Source organism: Vulpes lagopus, chromosome 15 (assembly GCF_018345385.1).
Source record: "Vulpes lagopus strain Blue_001 chromosome 15, ASM1834538v1, whole genome shotgun sequence".
Classification (NCBI taxonomy): Eukaryota; Metazoa; Chordata; class Mammalia; order Carnivora; family Canidae; genus Vulpes; species Vulpes lagopus.
The window spans coordinates 332,762-351,927 of NC_054838.1; the positions used below are offsets into that span (position 1 = coordinate 332,762).

Consider the following 19,166-nt stretch of genomic DNA (forward strand, 5'->3'; position numbering starts at 1 on the left):
TATCCTAAATCTATAAAGACCATATCAAGCCCAACACCCCCCCCCAAAAAAAACAAAAACAAACAAACAAACAAAAAACAAATAATCCAGTTAAGAAACGGGCAGAAGACATGAATAGACATCTCTTGAAAGAAGATATACAAATGTCCAACAGACACATGGAAAGATGCTCAACGTCACTCATCATCAGGGAAATGCACATCAAAATTACAATGAGTTATCACCTCACAGCTGTCAGAGTAGCTAAAATCAACAACACTAGAAACAACTGGTGCCGGGTGAGGATGCAGAGAAACGGGAACCCTCATGCACTGTTGGTGGGGATGCAACCTGATGGAGTCACCGTGGAAAACAGTGTGGAAGTTCCTCTAAATGTTAAAAATATAAGCAGCCTGCAATCCAGCACTACTGGGTGTTTACCCAGAGAATACAAAAACACTAATTCAAAGGGATTCATTCGGCCCAATGATTATAGCAGCATTATCAGTAATAGTCAAATTAAGGCAATAACCTAAGTGTCTATCCAATGATGAGTACATAGGATAGGTGTGGTTTGTACACACACACACACACACACACACACACACACACACACACACGCTCTGGAATATTACTCAGCCATAAAAAAGAATGAAACCTTGTCATTTTCCGTGACATAGATGGAGCTAGAGAGAATAATGCCAGCTGAAATGAGTCAGTATATGATTTCACTTATAGGTAGAATTTAAGAAACAAAACAAGTGAGAAAAGGGGGGAAAGAGAGAGAGAGGCAACTCCCTCAAAAAAAAAAAGAATCTTAATTAATTATTTTATCTAAAAAATTAGAATCTTAATCTTAAAAAAGTTGATGGTTATCAGAGGGGAGAGGGCAGGAGGAGGAGTTGAACAGGGGTGGGGGGCAAGGTGTTCACTTGTGATGAGCACGAGGTGTTGTATGGGAGTGTTGAATCACTATATTGTACACCCGAAACCAATATTATGTTGGATGTTAACTAACTGGAATTTAAATAAGAAACTTAAAAAGTAAGTTTGTCATTTGTTTTTTTTGTCTGAAGCTTGGACTCAATAATGTCCTACATTGAATAAAGTTGAGTTGTCACACTTTCCTGGAACAATGTAAATGGTAAATTCTAAAGGAACGTGGAGAGGAAAATGTTGTAATAGATTTAACATGTTCCCTCCACATCCATCCCTAAAGAAGTTCTTGTGGACGTTACCTTCACTAAGGCACTGAGAAAATGCAAGTGACAGAAGCACCATATCCTTAAAAACTCTCTGATGGACACTCACAATAAGAGCAAGTCAGACCTGTGCTCCTATAAGATGTCAGAAACTTTGATTCTGATATTTTTATTAAATCATAAATTCCAGTGGAGATTTTCTATACTATAATTTAAAAGCTACTAGAAAACTAAACTTGATCTCTTAGAAAATAAGCTTCAACTTTAAGGATGAGACTGTTTCATCTTAGTTTAACAAGAATTATAAAGTTTTAGCCTCTGCTCATTTTCCTGTCATTCCCCTTTCCTCAATAGGAATAAATACATTTCTAATATGAAACCCCAAGTTTTCTTGTTAGGGGTATTAAAAAGTGAAAATATACGGTGGGAATATTTCCAACGGTGCAGGAAAGCTTCTCCACAGCAAGAGACAATTTATAAAAACAGGAGGTAAATCTTTCAGGAGGAAAGCACATGCAGGCGCAATTAAATTGTTGCTTAAGGGAGGGCTGGGTGATAGCGAAGCTCTTCTTGTTGGTGGCGAGAGAGATGCCTTTTTGGTCAAATTGCTAAATTCAAAGTTTCTTGAGTTTCTCCCGGTGAATTCCCTCCCCAGTGGCTAATATCCCAAGGATTTGAAGGGAGATTGGCATAACAGTGGCAGCATGAAAAATGGAAAGTCAATGGCCTTGGGAGAAAATCGGGAACAGATAAGCTATATGAGCTTGGGCATAGATCTTAATTTCTATGAACCTCAATTTCTTCATCTGCCAAAAGCAGTTAATAAAAAAGCATGTTATAGAATCATAGTAAAGATTATATAATATATCAAATCTGAAGATATATATCAGATTATTAATAATGGGCTGGTACGGTCACCGTCACCACCACCACCACCACCACCATCACCATCACGCCAAGTTGATACCCACAGCTATGAAATCTAATTCTTATGGATATAGCACAACTGAATTATTTTTCTCTAGTATCTTATAATAATAAAATAATGGCAGCAATAGAAATTACTACTACTATAATGACTGCACTAAGAACACTGAGGGCCACCTAAGCACCAGACACTATACCAAAAGGCATGTTTCCTGTCTGCTTCCCACAGGTCTATGTTACTCAAGGGCAATTTTGAGTAGGGTCCGGCTTCAATAGCTAGTGGGATAATACCATGTAATAGATACATCTGGTGAAATATAAACAATCCAAGGTTGGATCAAGCCACTCATCAATTTTTATCCATTAAATCATTACAGATAAATCAAAAAGGAGAAATAAGTTTTTCAATGCATTATGGCACCCGTAAAAGATTACTGAGTTTCCTAGAGATTAATCTACTTTCACTTCTACATAATAATGTATCAAGGAAAAAAATAAGTTTCATACTTCTAATTTATTTAGTATTCTATAATATTCATTAAAATAAACACAAACAGGATGATTTCTATTGGTTGAACATGAATTGAAAGAAATAATCCTGGTGTTCTGTAATGATGATAGGTTATTTTTTATAATTGATTATCCTAAAATTATTATCCTGTTAATTACCCCCGAAATACCATATAATCCAGTCACTCCAGTACTGGCTACTCACCCAAAGAAAAACAAATAATGCAAAAAGACATATGTACTCCTATGTTTATTGTAGCACGAGTTCCAATTGCCAAGATATGGAAGCGACCCAAGGTCCACTGACACGTGAATGAATAAAGAAGTTGTGGTCCATATATATGATGGGATATTACTCAGCCACAAAAAAGAATGAGATCTTTCCTTTTGTGACAACATGTATTGACCTAGAGGGTACTGTGCTAAGCGAAATAAGTCAGATGGAAAAGACAAATACCATATGATTTCACTCATACATGGAATCTAAAAAATAAAAAACAAATGAGTAAACAAAAAAACAAAACAAAAAAAAAAAGCAATAGACCCCTAAATATGGAGAACAGATAGACGGTTGTGGGAGGCAAATTGAGACACAAACTAAATGGATGAGGCTTAGCGGGAGATTCAGGCTTCCTGTTGTGAAATGTACGTTGTCACTATCACCATAACAAACGACGTACACACTATTCTGTTTTATATCTGAAACTAGTGTAACATTGTGTGTTGACTATACCTCAAACAAAAAGGGTAAACAACTAAAAAATTAAAAAGAGACCTATTTTTATACTGCAAGGGTATTTATATTATCTTACTTAAAACATTTTTTCCCTTTATCTAAGATTATCTCGGAAATCTTTTTGTTAAATTTCACTTGCAGAAGTGATATTAGGTTTTGTACCCTTCAGAATGTTACTAAAAATACTAAAATACTAAAAATACTAAAATATGAAGAAGTTTGAATGAACTTGTCCCCCTTGTTCAGAATATTTATTGCTTCTTTCTCCTAAACACCGTGACATAGTATCCAGCTTTGACTGCATGGAGCATCAAGAGGAGCACAGGAGGCAGCTTTTAAAATCAGATGTTTCTGGTTGTGTTTTTACTTGTATGCACTTTTTTTTCAGTTTTATCAAGACATAATTGACATGTAATATTGTATAAGTTTAAGGAGTATAAAATAATGATTTGATATATGTATATATTGTGAAATGATGGTCACAACGACAGCCACCACTCACATAATCATACTTTTGTTCTTGTGATGAGAATGTGCAAGATCTGCTCTCTAACCGCTAAATATCCAATACAGTAATGTTACCTATACTTGCCATCCTGTACATTACAACCTGATCTCTGTTTTTGTGAGGTTCTTGATTTTTTTGTTTTTTGTTTTGTTTTTCAGATTCCATGTATAAGTGAGATCTTGGAATATTTGTTTTTGTCTGAAAAAGTCGAACTTCAGTTTCAATACAGACCTAACCACTCTGTAAACAGCTTAGTGCCTGTCATCCTCAGCTATAGAATGGATGTAACCATTCTACTTACTGATTGGGGATATCAAACTGATTAAAGATATATATTTGCAAAGCTCCTACTTTTATGTAGTATAAAGACATTCAACAGAGATTAATCCTATCTTCTCTTTAATTCATAACTGATTCTTCAGTGTATCTCTCACACAGATGAAAGTGGTATCTTTCTCTGTGATCAATCTAAATTAGATTTCATACATGCACAGTTAAAAACTATTGTAAATACTCCATTTAACTTCACCCCATGAATATTCATGGCAATGCCGAAGGGTATATATATTTTTCCTCCTTTATTGGTCAGTAACCTATGCTTCAGAGAACATTAAATAACTTCTTTACGTACCCCTAGGAAGTGCTGAAGATTTGAAGTCATGCTCCAGAAATTATGATGTGGAGTCTCCTAACCTGGCCTTAAAACCTACTTAGATAACCACTTTAACCCTTTCAGGTTGATTGGCAATTTAATTGCTCTCGCATTGAGACAGGAATGTTAGAGAAGACCTAAAAAGTCACAAGTTTCCTAACTTGGCACCTGGATTTCCTGCTACTTCATGTGATGGGGGTCCTAGAAAATCTGTGAAGCTATCACCTCCAAGGGTCTCAGAAAGGAAGTGGAAAACAGGTCTTTTTACTCTCTATTTCCATCATCTGGAATATTTATTGGCTCCATCTATCTGGAGGACCCTTGGGTTACAAAAATTGGCAAGTTGGCACTTCTCAAGCACTTACTAACATCTGTATTGCAAACTGTCATTAGCTAATTTGACCATTCACAATTTTCAGGTTGTTCTTTTTGGTAACATAGAATTACTTTGATGATTAGAGATGGAGAAGGTCCTTTGTTCCCTGCTCATCCCCTCTACCATGTTTTGTGACAATGTGAGTGAGTCTAGAATGAAATCTGCAACAGGCATGAGCATGTCTTAGCAAATAGTTCCAAAGACAGTCTTACAACCTGTTCTACATGGTTGGTACTTTCTAATTTTTGCCCTGTTATTCCTCCAACAGTCATCTTGAGTGGAAGGTTTATTATGAGGTAGAAACATAAATGATTCTAGGGTAGAATCAGATATGCCTATAGTTAGATCACACGGAATAAATCTGAACTAAAGAGGAGAAAGCGTGGAAACCTAGATGGTGTAGACTTTTACATGAAATGTACAATTCTAATTTTTAAATAATTTTCAAATTCCATTCATGTAAGAATAGACATGATTATACAGTATTTGTAGTCATTCATATTGTGAATATCATTTACTTCAACACAAAAGTGACTGTTAAACCTAAGTCAAATCACTACAGCATTTTAGAAAGATTTTTAAAGTACTTGTTATGAAGTTCATGGAAGCATGGGCCTTTGATTCAGGTTTTTTTTATGCTAAAGAACAACTCTTGATATTGTAGATATATGATTTAAAACTTAACTACCATTTGATTGTAGAGTAAAATTACCTTACACACACATATCTAGGTCACTTTTAGTATTTTCCAAATTGCAATACTCAGTGAACCATTCATGAGTAATGAAAGTAACTTCATGTGCCAAGAGCAGCATTAAAAAATGCATAATAGAAAAAATAAATCAGAATACAGGGACATAAAAAAGGGATAAACATTATCTCTTAAAATGTTTATATAAATTATATGTATAGGTGTGTGTCACATATGCACACGTTTGTGTGTATGTATAAATATTTTAATGTATAATGTACTTCAAATATGAATTGAGGTTTATAAGAGTTTAAAAACTATTAACCTTTCCAAAAATAGGGCAGCCCAGGTGGGTCAGCGGTTTAGTGCCACCTTTGGCCCAGGGAGTGATCGAGTCCCACATTGGGCTCCTGGCCTGGAGCCTGCTTCTCCCTCTGCCTGTGTCTCTGCCGCTCTCTCTCTCTCTCTGTCTCTCATGAATAAATAAATAAAACATTAAAAAAAACTTTTCCAAAAATATTTTAAAATAAATAACATACAACACAAGAACCATACCCTATTATTGTCTTCTCTAATACTCTATTATTTCATAAGACTGCTATACAGATAGGATGCTATATATGAACCTGATGGCAATCACAAACCAAAACCTATAATTGATACACAAAACATAATATCAAAAGTCAAGCATGACATTAAAGGAAGTTTATAAAAAGATCAAGTCCCACGTCGGGCTCCCCGCATGGAGCCTACTTCTCCCTCTGCCTGTGTCTCTACCTCTCTCTCTCTCTCTATGTCTATCATGAATAAATAAATAAAATCTTTAAAAAATAAAAAATAAATAAAATAAAAAAGGAACCAAAATAAGACAGAAACACAGAACACCTGCAAAAACAACCAGAACACAAGTAAAATGACAATAACTACATAGCTATAAATAATTACTTTAAATGTAAATGGTTAAAATGCTCTAATCAAAAGACATAGGGCAACAGAATAGATTAAACAAACAAACAAAACCCTTTGTATGCTGCCTTATAAGAGACACACCAGACTTAAAGACACATACAGACTGAAAGTGAAGGGATGGAAAGAGATATTCCATACAAATGGAAAGAAGAAAAAAGGGTAGCAATACTCATATCAAACAGAACAAATATTAAAACAGACTGTAACCAGTAAAAAAGAAAGGTACTACATAATGTCAAAGGAATTGATCCAATAAGAATATATAACAATTGTGGTTTTTTAAAGATTTTATTTATTTATTCATGAGAGACATAGAGAGAGAGGCAGAGACACAGGCAGAGGGAGAAGCAGGATCCAAGTAGGGAGCCCAATGAGGGACTTGATCCCGGGACCCTGGGGTCATGACCTGAGCCGAAGGCAGACGCTTGACCACTGAGCCACCCGGGTGTCCCAAGATATAACAATCGTAAATACCAATACAACCACGTCAAAGCACCTCAATACATAAAGCAAAAATTAACAGATATCAAGGAAGAAATTGACAGTAATAAGATAATGGTAGAGGATTTTAATACCCCACTTAAATCAACGGATAGATCATCCAGGTAGAAAATCAGTAAGGAAAGTGTCTTTAAAGGACACATTAGAACAGATGGACTTAACAGATACATAGAGAACATTCCATCCCCAAGCAACAGTGTATATGGAACATTCTCCAGGATAAATCACATGTTAGCCTACAAAAAGTCTCTCAATAAATTTGAGAATAATGAAGTCATATCAAGTATCTTCTCCAACCATAACAATATGAAACTAGAAACAACTACAAAAAAAAAAATCTTGAAAAAATGCAAACACATGGAGGCGAAACAACATGTTACCAATGGGTCAATGAAGAAATCAAAAGAAGAAGATATAAAAGATACATTTTGGAGACAAATAAAAATGAAAGCACAATGGTCAAAATATTTTATGTGCAGTAAGAACAGTCCTAGGAGGAAAAATTTATAATGATACAGGCCTACAACAAGCAACAAGAAAAATCTCAATCTAATCTTAATAGCAAAAACAAAAACAAATGAAAAAGAGCAAACAAAATGCAAAGTTACAGAAGGGGGCAGCCCGGGTGGCTCAGCGGTTTAGCACCACCTTTGGCCCGGGGCATGATCCTGGAGTCCTGGGATCAAATCCCACGTCAGGCTCCCTGCGTGGAGCCTGCTTCTCCCTCTGCCTATGTCTCTGCCTCTTTCTCTGTTTCTCTCATGAATAAATAAAATCTTAAAAAGAAAAACAAATTTACAGAAGGAAGAAAACAAATATTGCAGCAGAAATAAATGAAATAGAGACTAAAGAATACCAGAAAAGATCAATGAAACCAAAAGCTGCTTCTTTGAACAGAGAAACAACACTGATAAACCTTTACCCAGACTCATTAAGAAAAAAAAAAGAGAGATGCATAATAAAATCAGAAATGAAAGAGAAGTAACAACCAACACTACAGAAGTACAAAGGATTATAAAAGACCACTATGAAAAATTATATGCTGACAAACTGGATAACCTAAAAGAACAGGATAAATTCCTAGTATCTAACCATCTTCCAAAATGAATCAGGAAGAAATAGAAAATGAGAACAGACCAATTACCAGCAACAAAATTGAATTGGTAATAAAAGAACCCTCAAAAAAAAAAAAAAAAAAAAAGAACCCTCAAAAAACAAGTCCAGAACCACAGGTACTCATAGGTGAATTCCATCAGTGAATAAAGAATTAATATCTCTTCCAAAAATAGAAGAAAAGCTTCCAAATACATTCTATGAGGTGAGTATTACCCTCATACTGAAACCAGACAAAAACACTACAACCAAACAAAACGACAGGCCAATATCATTGATGAACGCAGATACAAAACCCTCAACAAAATATTAGCAAACTGAATTCAACCATCCATTAAAAGAATCATTCACCACAACCAAATGGGATTTATCTGGGGATGCAAGGATAGTTTAATATCAGCAAGTCAATCAATGTGATACCATATTAAGAAAATGAAGGATAGAAATTATATGAGCATCTCCATAGATGCAGAAGCATTTGACAATATTCAATATCCATTCATGACAAAAACTCATACAAATTGGCGAGGAAAAGTTAAACTGGTACTATTTGCAAAAGACATGAAACTATGCATAAAAAAATTCTCAAGATGCCACACACACACACACACACACCTATTAGGATAAATGAATTAAATATAGTTCCGGATACAAAATTAATATGCAGAAATCTGTTGCATTTCTATACACTAAAAGTAGCAGAAAGAGAAATTAAGAAAATAATTCCATTTATAATTTCACCAAAAAGAATACATAGGAATAAACTTAATCAAGGGGGTAAAAAAAAAAAAACCCTCTGGAAACTATAAAATACTGATGAAAGAAATTGAAGACTAAAACACATGTAAAGATATTGAGGGCTCATGGATTGGAAGTATTAATATTGGTAAAGTGCCCATACTATCCAAACAATATACAAATTCAGGTAAATTTCTATCAAAACACCAACAATATTTTTGACATAACTAGGAAAATACTTCTAAAATTTGTATAGGACCACACAAGTTTCTAAATAACCAAAGCAACCTTGAGAAAGAAGAACAAAGCTGGAGATATCATAATTCCAGATTTCAAGATACACTAAACAGCTATAGTCTAAATACTATGGCAGTGACACAAAAATAGACACATGGATCGATGGAACAGAATGAAGAGCCCAGAAATAAAGCCACACTTATATGGTCAGTTACTCTATGACCAAAGAGGCACAAATATCCAATGGGGAAAAGACAATGTCTTCAATAAATAGTGCCAGAATAACTGAATAGCTACAGGTAAGAAATGAAAGCAGCGTATATAAAAATAAGCTCAGAACGGATTAAGACCGAAGGTGAGACCTGAAACTACAAAATTGTTAGAAGAAAACATAGGCAGTAATCTCTTAGACATTAGCCTTAGTGACATTTTTCTAGATATGGCTTCTCAGGCAAGAAAAACAAACACAACAATGTTGAGACTACATCAAAACAGAAAGCTTTGAGCCATAAAATCATCCACCAACAAATTTCAAAGGCCGTCTATGAAATAGGAGAGGATATTTGCAAGTGATATATCCATTAAAGGGTGAATATCCAAAATATATAAAGAACTTATACAACTAACACCAAAAAAAAAAAAAAGCCAATTGAAAATGGACAGAAGACCTGAACAGACATTTTTCCAAAGAGGAAATAAAGGTGGCCAACAGACACAAGAAAAATGTTCAACATTACTAATCATCAGGGAAATGAAAATCAAAGCCACAGTGATATCATCTTGCATCTGTCAGAATGGCCAGTATTAAAAAGGCAACAAATAACGTCGGCGAGGATGTGGAGAACAGGAAACCTCATGTACCACTGGGGATGTAAATTGATGCAACTACCATGGAAAACAGCATGGAGGTTCCTCAGAAAATCAAAAATAGAAACACTATATGATCCAGTAATTCTACTACTGGGTATTTACCCAAAGGAAATGCAAGCACTAATTCAAAAACATATGCACGTCTATATTTATTGGGACATTATTTACAGTAGCTAAGATATGGAAGTAACACAATATCATCCATCAATAGATGAATGGGTAGGGACGCCTGGGTGGCTCAGTGGTTGAGCGTCTGCCTTCGGCTCAGGGTATGACCCCGGGGACCTGGGATCAAGTCCCTCATCAGACTCCCTGCATGGAGCCTGCTTCTCCCTCTGCCTGTGTCTCTGTCCCTCTCTCTCTCTCTCTCATGAATAAATAAATAAAATCTTTTAAAAGAGAGAGAGAGAGAGAGAGAGAGAGAGAGAGAGAGAGAGAGAGAGAGATGAATGGATAAAGAAGAAGAAGTGTGTATATACACTCATTGGGATATTATGAAGCCACTGCAAAGAATGAGATCTTGCCATTTGCAACAACATGTATGGAGCTGGAGGGCATAATTCTAAGTGAAATAAGTCAGAGAAAGATAAATACTATAAATACCTTATAGATTCACTTAAATGCAAAGACATGAATCGTTTTTCACTTACACATAAAAAGCAAAAGAAATGGCCAAACATAAAGCAAAAGCAGACTCCTAAGTTCAGAGAACAAACTGATGGTTGCCAAGGGAGGAGTCGGGCAAAATGAGTGAAGACGAGTGGGACCTAAGGCTTCCAGTTAGGGAGTGAATAAGTCACAGGGATTAAAGGGGCTTCCTAGAGTGTCATCAGTGGTGCTGTAATGGTGTTGCAGGGCGACGGATGGGAGCTACGCTTGCGGGGAGCACAGCCAAGTGTATACAGGTGTCACCATCACCATAACGCATAACACAAAGTGGTATCCGCGATCACCGTGTTGTATACCTGATACCAATGTGACATTGCGTGGCAACTGTACTTCAGTAAAAATAAGTGACAAAGGAAATTCATGGACAAAGCAAGGAAGCAGAGGTTAATGTTCACAGTATCATCTCAGTTAGCTGGAGTAACTCCATCCCTACAGGTAACAATTCCGGAAATATATGGTAGGTATGCATGTGAGGCCAGATTAGAGAACATTCAGGAAATCTGGAGGTGGGAATGGAACAAAGGGAAACATCTGGATTATACTAAAACCCCAAAATGGGTAGGATTAATCAAGTGGGACAGAAAAAGACGAGTTATGGTAACTGAGATTTCTGCCTAAAGGGACTGCTTAGGAAGAATGAACAGGAATGAGAAGGGAAACTGAGTCTGTACCTGCATGTGTATGTGTGTTTGTGTCCAGGAGGAATTAAAGGTGAGATCATGCTGACTTTGAGGCATCTATGGGGTATAGCTTGGAAGATACCCAGCTGGCAGCCGTCACACTAAGTCTGCAGACAAATCGAAAGGCCTGGACGAGGGGTCCACAGTCCTCAGCGTATCACTGAAGCAGATCTCTTGAGAGAACATGTTGACTTAGATGATCTAAAGGGTCGTGGTGCATCTTGAGACAAAATAGCATTTCAAGTATGAACAGAAGGACGTTACTCATTAAGAGAAAATGAAAAATAATAGTGAGATGGAAGAGAAACAGAGGGAGAGCTTCCCCATTAATCAAGGGAAGACAACTTCAAGTACACTGTGCTCCACGCTGTCACGTATCGCACAAAGTCAAGTTAAAAAAAAAAAAAACTTTCAGAGTGGCAACAAGTATATTACGTGCTAATTTAGGATGATTAGCTTTAGGGAGGTAGTAAAGGAAGAACTTGGATCGTAGTGGACTGCGGAGTGGGGTCTTTAGTGAAACGGAAACAAGTATGGACGGTGCTTTTGAAAAATGCATCTGTGAAGAGGAGAATAAGTCAATAGCTCAAGAGGTCATAGGGTCAAAAGGACGGTGCCCTCTATAACCGCAGACTCCCTGGAAGACAATGCAGTTTTGTGCACATTAAACGTTAAATAATGGTTGGGTTTGGACTTGCATACGTGTCAACAGGACATATTCATTTAATCCCCAAAAGATACCTTAAATTTACCAAACCAGTGATAGCAAAGGAAATTCATGGACAAAGCAAGGAAGCAGAGGTTAACGTTCACAGTATCCTCTCCGTTAGCTGGCGCAATGCTGTCCTTACAGGTAATAATTCCAGAAATATACGGGAGGCGTGCATGCCTCACCTGCACACGATCCTCTAATGCTCGGCAACAGCCTCCTTCCGGCTGATCAGCAAAACAAACACATGCATCCGGGTCATCCCTGAGTTTCCTCTCTTTAATTTCTACCGCACTTCACGCCTCTCCAGAAATGTCATTTCTGTACTAGTAAAATACGGGGGGAATCTGACCACCTGGACCTGGACTCCCCGCCCTCAGGGTCTCCAGGCCTGCACCCCTCCAGTCTGTTTTCGACCCACGGAAGCCAAAGTATGCCTTAAACACGCTCGGTCACGCAACGGCACAGATAGCACAGGGCTATCCAGTGGGCTCCCATTTCTCTCTGAAATTAAAAAAAAAAAATAACTGCAATGGCCTACATGACTGTGCATTATGTGGGGCCTGTTCCCTTTCTGTCTGACCTCACCTCCTGCCTATCTGGCTTCAGCCGTGCCCACCCCCACGTCGCGTTCTGAATGGCCAAGCAAGACTTCCCCTCAGAACCTTTGTACAGCCCATTCTCACTGCTGGGAATTATCTTCTCCAAAATACCCACAAAGCTAAATCTCTCACTTCCTTCATGCCTTTGCTCAAACCTCGCCGTACGGAGGACCACCTTTGACTACCTTATTTAAAAGTGCCAAACCTCCCCATCAATTTTGTTCCACTCCCTGATGTGTTCTAAGTACTTACGACAGTGCCTGGCACACACCAAAAAGTACACATAAATATTTAATGATTGAATGAGTCTGTGAATGTGCAAATTTAGTCTTTTCTGATCATTTCCAGCTTCCAGAAGAACATCAGTCAATGTGATACCGATAAGATATGTGCATATAGGTAGATTGAAATATCTTTATGTTTAAAAACAATTTTAAGTGCCAACACAGTGTCAACTTAGAGAGTATCTTTAAATAATTACTGGGAACCGAAGGCTATTTCTGGAGAAGAGAATATTCACAGGAAATCGAATCAATTCCAGTGCAGTAATGTACATCGCCTTCTCCTGCCCCAAAGGACTGTCTGACTCACTCTCATTCAAAGGAGTCCACAGCTTCAAGGAAAATCACTTTGTGTACTAGAGTAAAGCTGCAAGGCCCACTCCACAGGACACCAGTCATACTGAGAGGCTATTATTACGTGCCATATTTCAGAACTTAAGTACTTAATGCTTATTTAGGATTTGGGAACTGAGAAAAAGTTTATATTCTGTTTTCGTCTTCCAATCAGAAGTGCTACATGTGTTCAGCGTGGATAGGGTAGTCATAAAATCCATACCCCATGGCTAGGGTATTCATAAAACTCATCATCCAATTTAGGACATTTTTTCGTGACTGAAAAGGAGTGCTAATGATGTTAGGTACAGGCCAGGAAATGGTTACCCTACTGTGGGTATCAGGACTCCAGTGAAGTCATCCTCTGAAGGGTCCTAGTCATTTTCCTTTCATTTGCTGGATCATCAGCTGGTCTCATGGGACCCAGGATATAGGCTGACGTGGTTCAGAAGCATCCAAAGACACTTGGGGATGCGAGAGCATTAGGCATTTCCTAACGGGCAGAAAAAATAACGTGTACATTTTGGCAACAACATTGACTAAATGTTCTCCCTGTGACTTTACTTTTTAAATCATCTGGGGTGTTCCCATTTTATGCCTGTTATTATTATGAATTATTAATAACTAATAATAATTCCCCTTTTACTTTCATTTTTCCAGTTTGGATTATAAATTATTGTTATGATTTACTTCTTTGGAAAACTGACATTTTTTTAAAAAAAGATTTTACTTATTTATCCATGAGAGACACAGAGAGAGAGAGAGAGGCAGAGACATAGGCAGAGGGAGGAGCAGGCTCCCTGCAGGGAGCCCGACGTGGGACTCAATCCTGGGTCTCCAGGGTCACGCCCTGAGCTGAAGGCAGATGCTCAACCACTGAGCCACCCAGGCATCCCAGAAAACTGATATTTTAATCAAAATCTGCAATACTGGCTCACTGGTAAATGTAAGTTGGTGATCAAAAATGAAAAAAAAAAAAAAGAGGAAGGTAGACTTCAAGACTTGTACTAGATTGCACCCATGTGTTAGAAATTTAATTCTCCACCCAAAGTTACCTAAATAATATGGTCCATTTCTCAGCTCAGATCTGCTAAACCAAAGTGGTCTTTGCCAATAGACACACACTACTTTCATTTCTATTTATTTTTTTAACGTGCAGTACCAATCATTTATTGGTTTTCAAACTTTAAATTTTTATCTTTAAAGGCCAAACTGTAAACCCTTACATTGTCACAGAACTATAAAATCCATGGGCCAATTTTGTAAATCCTTTTGGGTGTTATCCAAACATTGAGATGAATAGGATTATAATAAAAATATATTTTACTTAATAAATCCTATATATAATCAAAAACAGCCTGTACCTCTTTGCATAGCCTTCAAGGAACACCAGCACTAACTCATTTCTCTGTGTCTCAAGTGGAAAGGCTAAGGCCTTTCATCATGACTCTTATGTAATAACTACACATTGTTCTCCAACTGTTATTTTCCTTCTTTGATTTAAAGAATTCAACATTTTATTTACCTCCATTAAAATGTATCTCTTTAGTCATGCAGAGTTTACTAAACTTCACAGCCACACTACATTAAAATCCTATTACCATAATTTATATATTTTGTCTATAGAAATCATGTCATATTTATATAATTATCTATATTTTAATGAGGCATGACATAAGCACTTAGGTAAAAACATAAGAAAATGTATATTCATAGCAACAAGTTGTCACTAATTATTTTTTTATTATTTTGGACCAGTGAGTAAGATGCCTCTTCTACAGCTCCCTGCACTGAAGAGTCTCTTGAGTGAGACACCTCAGTTAAACCCTGCCTGCAAGTTTTATAAGCTGTATGATACTGACCAAGTAACTTAACCTATTTTGCTTTAGTTTTCTCTTTCTCAAGGTGGCAGAAATAATATCGGGTTACATTGAAGATTAAATTAGTCACTACACACAATGGTCTTAGGGTACCTGGCTTATAATAAGCACCTTATAAATTTGGCCTTAAAAGTACTTAAAAATGAACTAGGGGTGGTGGAAGGGGAGGAGGGCGGGGAGTGGGGGTGACTGGGTAACCGGCACTGAGGTGGGCGCTTGACGGGATGAGCACTGGGTGATATTCTGTATGTTGGCAAATTGAACACCAATAAAAAATAAATTTATTATTTAAAAAAAGTACTTAAAAAATGAAAAGTGGGATAATTTAATGTGAATGAGGTTAGCAGTTTGAGGATATGAATTCGGATCCACATCTGCATTTACCACCTTTGTAACACTGAGGATATTAAATCTCTCAGAATTTCCTTTTTTCCCTTCCTTCTATTCTTCTTCTCTCCCTCCTTCCCTTTTTCTTTTTGACAATTAAATAAGGACAATAATACTTGTGTTAGAGTGATGATGTGAGACTTAGGATCATGTAAAACAAATTATTAAGGTCTTAATTTTAGTTTTCCAAACTGTGCTCCTAGAATCATAGGACTTAATAGGTGTTGGAATGTCTTTAATATAATCCTCTGCAACAAAATCCTTCCAATTGCATGGTTTGATGGATCACTGACTCTCTAACCTGAAAGTTGAAAAAGAATTTAGCCACTTCTCTCAAAAGTTAATTCCAGCAGTGAAAACAGAACGGCCACATAACCAAGTTAGTGTTTTTCAAGCACTAGTTTGTGACACATTAATACTCATAAGGTCAATCTGGTAGATGGACATCACACATCATGGTAACAAAATAGAAGATAGGAAAATAGTTTTTGCAGAGTAAATGCAATATAGTAGAGGCAAGCATTTTCTTAAAAACTTGTATTTCTCTCATATTTATATATATATATATATATACACATGCATATTTATGTATGTATACGTCTGTCTATATGCACATGACACTGTATGCATGTGTGTGTAGATACATATGGTAATTGGTCATGCCAATGTATGGTAATATGGTTATATGTCCATGTGGGAATCGGTTAAATGTGTTACGCTGTGGGCCGAGCTCAAGATTTTAGAGACTTTACTATATACTACCTTCCCCAACTTTTTTTCTTCCCTGAATTTCCTTCTTTCCTTTCCCAATATTAAGGAGTCAGTTCTTTGTTCACTGCCTCACAGCATAGATATAACAAAATACAGCTCGAGAATAGTTTCATAGTCTTTCTGGTTTTCTGTTCTAAAAGCTGGAGTCCTCAATACAATTTAGAAGACTGATGGGAAAAGTGACAAATGAGGACTTAAGTCAGAAACAGGGATAAGAAATTCTCTTCCAGCCTGATGTGGGGAGGAAGAGAGTGGGGAGAATAATAGCATCAACTTCCTCAGTAGCCTCCCTGGAAGGTAGTTATACCTGTGAGAGGGAATTAGTCAGTTGAAGAAAATGGGATCATGAGAAATCACAGAGGCTCAAGGCTCACCCAAGGTGACAGGGAAGCAGAGCCACACGGTGGCCACTGAACTAACCCGGGACACGGACATTTCAGGGATTACCTGTGTATCTAAATATCTCTAAGGACACTTTCGCTCATCTCCTACAAAACCCTGGAACTGCACATGTACCCCTGGAAATCATGATGCATTCCAAGAGGAAGTGACTTACAACCTCTCCTACCTTACCAGTGTGAGGGTCTGAAATAGAAGCTGTGTTGAGTTATAAATAAGAGAGTCACATACTTGTACATCTGCATCTGAGATTGAGGATCTTCTCTGATTCATGACTTCTAAACTTGTTACATTCCTAGGATATATCCGGCTGGTAGTCCCAGGAGGAAAGGTAGATGATACAGGAAGGGTGGTGGAAGAAAACTTGTGCTTAAGAGAAAAAAAAAAGGCAGTAATATTCCTCTTGAGAAGTTATTCCATGTAGTTTGCTCAGTCAGTTCCTGGACCCAGCTCTGGAAAATTATCATCTAGTAATGTCTAAGGTGTGCACAGTTCTAAATGACGTGCAAAAGTGTGTCATCTTTAGACAGAGCCGTAGGTAGCTCTTGGGTATATTAAGAAATGATGAAAGGGTTACAGCCTTTCAAGTAGGAAAAAAAAAAAGGAAACAACTCATGTAAAGTCTGTATCTAATACTCATATTCAGTTTATCTTCTCCCCATAGTCACCCAATTCTGGCCGTTAACAAGCGGAAGGAAATTTACTGCCGGAGTCTCTGGTAGACTCAAAGGTCCTAGTTACAGAGTAATGATTTACAATGAGAATACAATTAACTGCTGCAAACCAAGGTCGTTAAAGTCATCAGGCAGTGGTTTTAGCCGACTGTGCAGTTAGATGGAACATTTCCCACAAGAACACCCTCACTTCTGACACCAAGATTGGGGTTCCCAAAACCACATTCAGGTTTGATGATTCACTAGAAGAGCTCACAGATCTCTCTGAAAGCTATTATACTCACGGTTTATTACAGGGAAAGATGCAGGTTAAAATTAGCCAAAGAAAGAGATTCATAGGGTAGAGTCTTAGATGAGTCCAAACAATGAACTTGAGCTTATGGTTGGCCTCGTCTTGTGGAGCTATGGATAGTATTACTTCCTCCTAGCCTACGCATGCACAGTAGTGCCAGCCGGAAGAGTTTACCCTACCTTTTGAGGTCTAGGTTGATATATCATCTATTTGGTTGACTTTTAGTCTTCCAGCCATCTTGAGCATCTGGGTGAGAGTCACCAGTTCTCCCAGAGGATAGATCGTTAATATGTATCTCAAAGCTCCCATCATAGACCACATCATTAGGTAGTCTGGAGGTGAAAGCCCGTAGGCACATAAGGACACACTATCAGAGAGAATATACCAGTGACTTAGAGGTGACCTCTTGATAGTTGAAGATAAAAGTTAAAACTCCTGGTGGCTCCTGGGTTGTGCAGTTTGTTAAGCGTCTGACTCTTGGTTTTGGCTCAGGTCATGAGCTCAGGATCTTGAGATCAAGCCCTGCATAGGACTCTGAGTTCAGCATGGAGTCTCCTTAAGACTCCCTCTCCTTTTCCCTCCCCCTTTGCCACTCCCCCACCAATAAATAAATAGACCTTAAAAAAAAAAGTTAAACCTCCCTTTGATTAAGGCTAATTCTTTACTGCACAGAGCCATGCATGGATCTCTGGTCAGCTCTCCTGAAAACAAGTCTCTACTGGACCCAGATAAATAACATGGATGAAGAGTAAGCCCCTAATGCTCTGGGGAAAAATAACTTGTTATGCTCCTTGGACTTTGATTGGCTAGTCAAGCATGTTTTCTCCATGACAGATATATTCCAGGAAGATCATGAAGATTGTTCGCTAAGAAGATAATGTTCAATAACTGAATTATACAATGTAGGAACCAAGCAACTTGCTAATGCTAAAATTCAAAAAGTGAATAATACCCTGCAACCCAAGAAGTTATCTCAATAAAGAAAAACAGAGAAGCTGACAATTTCAATAGAATGGAGTAAGTTGTGAATGAGATGGCTTACATTTGTGGAATCGCAGAAGAGGGGCATTTAATCCATCCTGGAGATACAGGGAAATCTTTCCTCAAAAGACTCTTGAAAAATAGTGTTTGGCAAAAAGTGAGAGTAGCAATGGTAGCAGCAGCAGTGATGGTAAAAGCAGTTGACAGTTACATAGAATTATTATGTCAGATGCTATTCTAAGGCCTCTGAATAAATTAGCTCATTTAAATTATTGATTTAGGAGAAGTAGCAAATTTATTCATAAACTCTGAGCCTCTGCTCTCTCTAACTTTATGTCTAAGGCAATAGTTTCTTGAAAGTTTGTCTCCTTTTCCCAAAATGGAGCTATAGGAGCTTAGATACCCCTGAAAGGGGTATCTAAGGAAAAGGGAAAGGACAGTATGCCACTCGGCTCAGAGATATTACTCAACAGATTGCATGTGTAAAAAAGGTAAAGTG

General features: G+C 37.5%; 1 long non-coding RNA gene across 3 annotated transcripts in view; it reads right to left on the minus strand.

Moving 5' to 3' along the window:
- The window catches only part of LOC121476345, a 162,545-nt gene extending 144,651 nt beyond the window's left edge, over positions 1 to 17,894 (minus strand). The window contains exons 1-2 of one of the 3 annotated variants that reach the window (XR_005983923.1): positions 17,679 to 17,894; positions 16,952 to 17,089 (exon numbers count right to left, since the gene is read on the minus strand). This is a non-coding gene — a long non-coding RNA (uncharacterized LOC121476345). Of the gene's footprint in view, positions 1 to 13,615; positions 13,777 to 16,951; positions 17,390 to 17,678 lie in introns of those variants that run through there. The other 2 variants (XR_005983924.1, XR_005983922.1) reach the window with 2 other exon arrangements.
- Between the last annotated feature and the right edge of the window lie 1,272 nt (positions 17,895 to 19,166).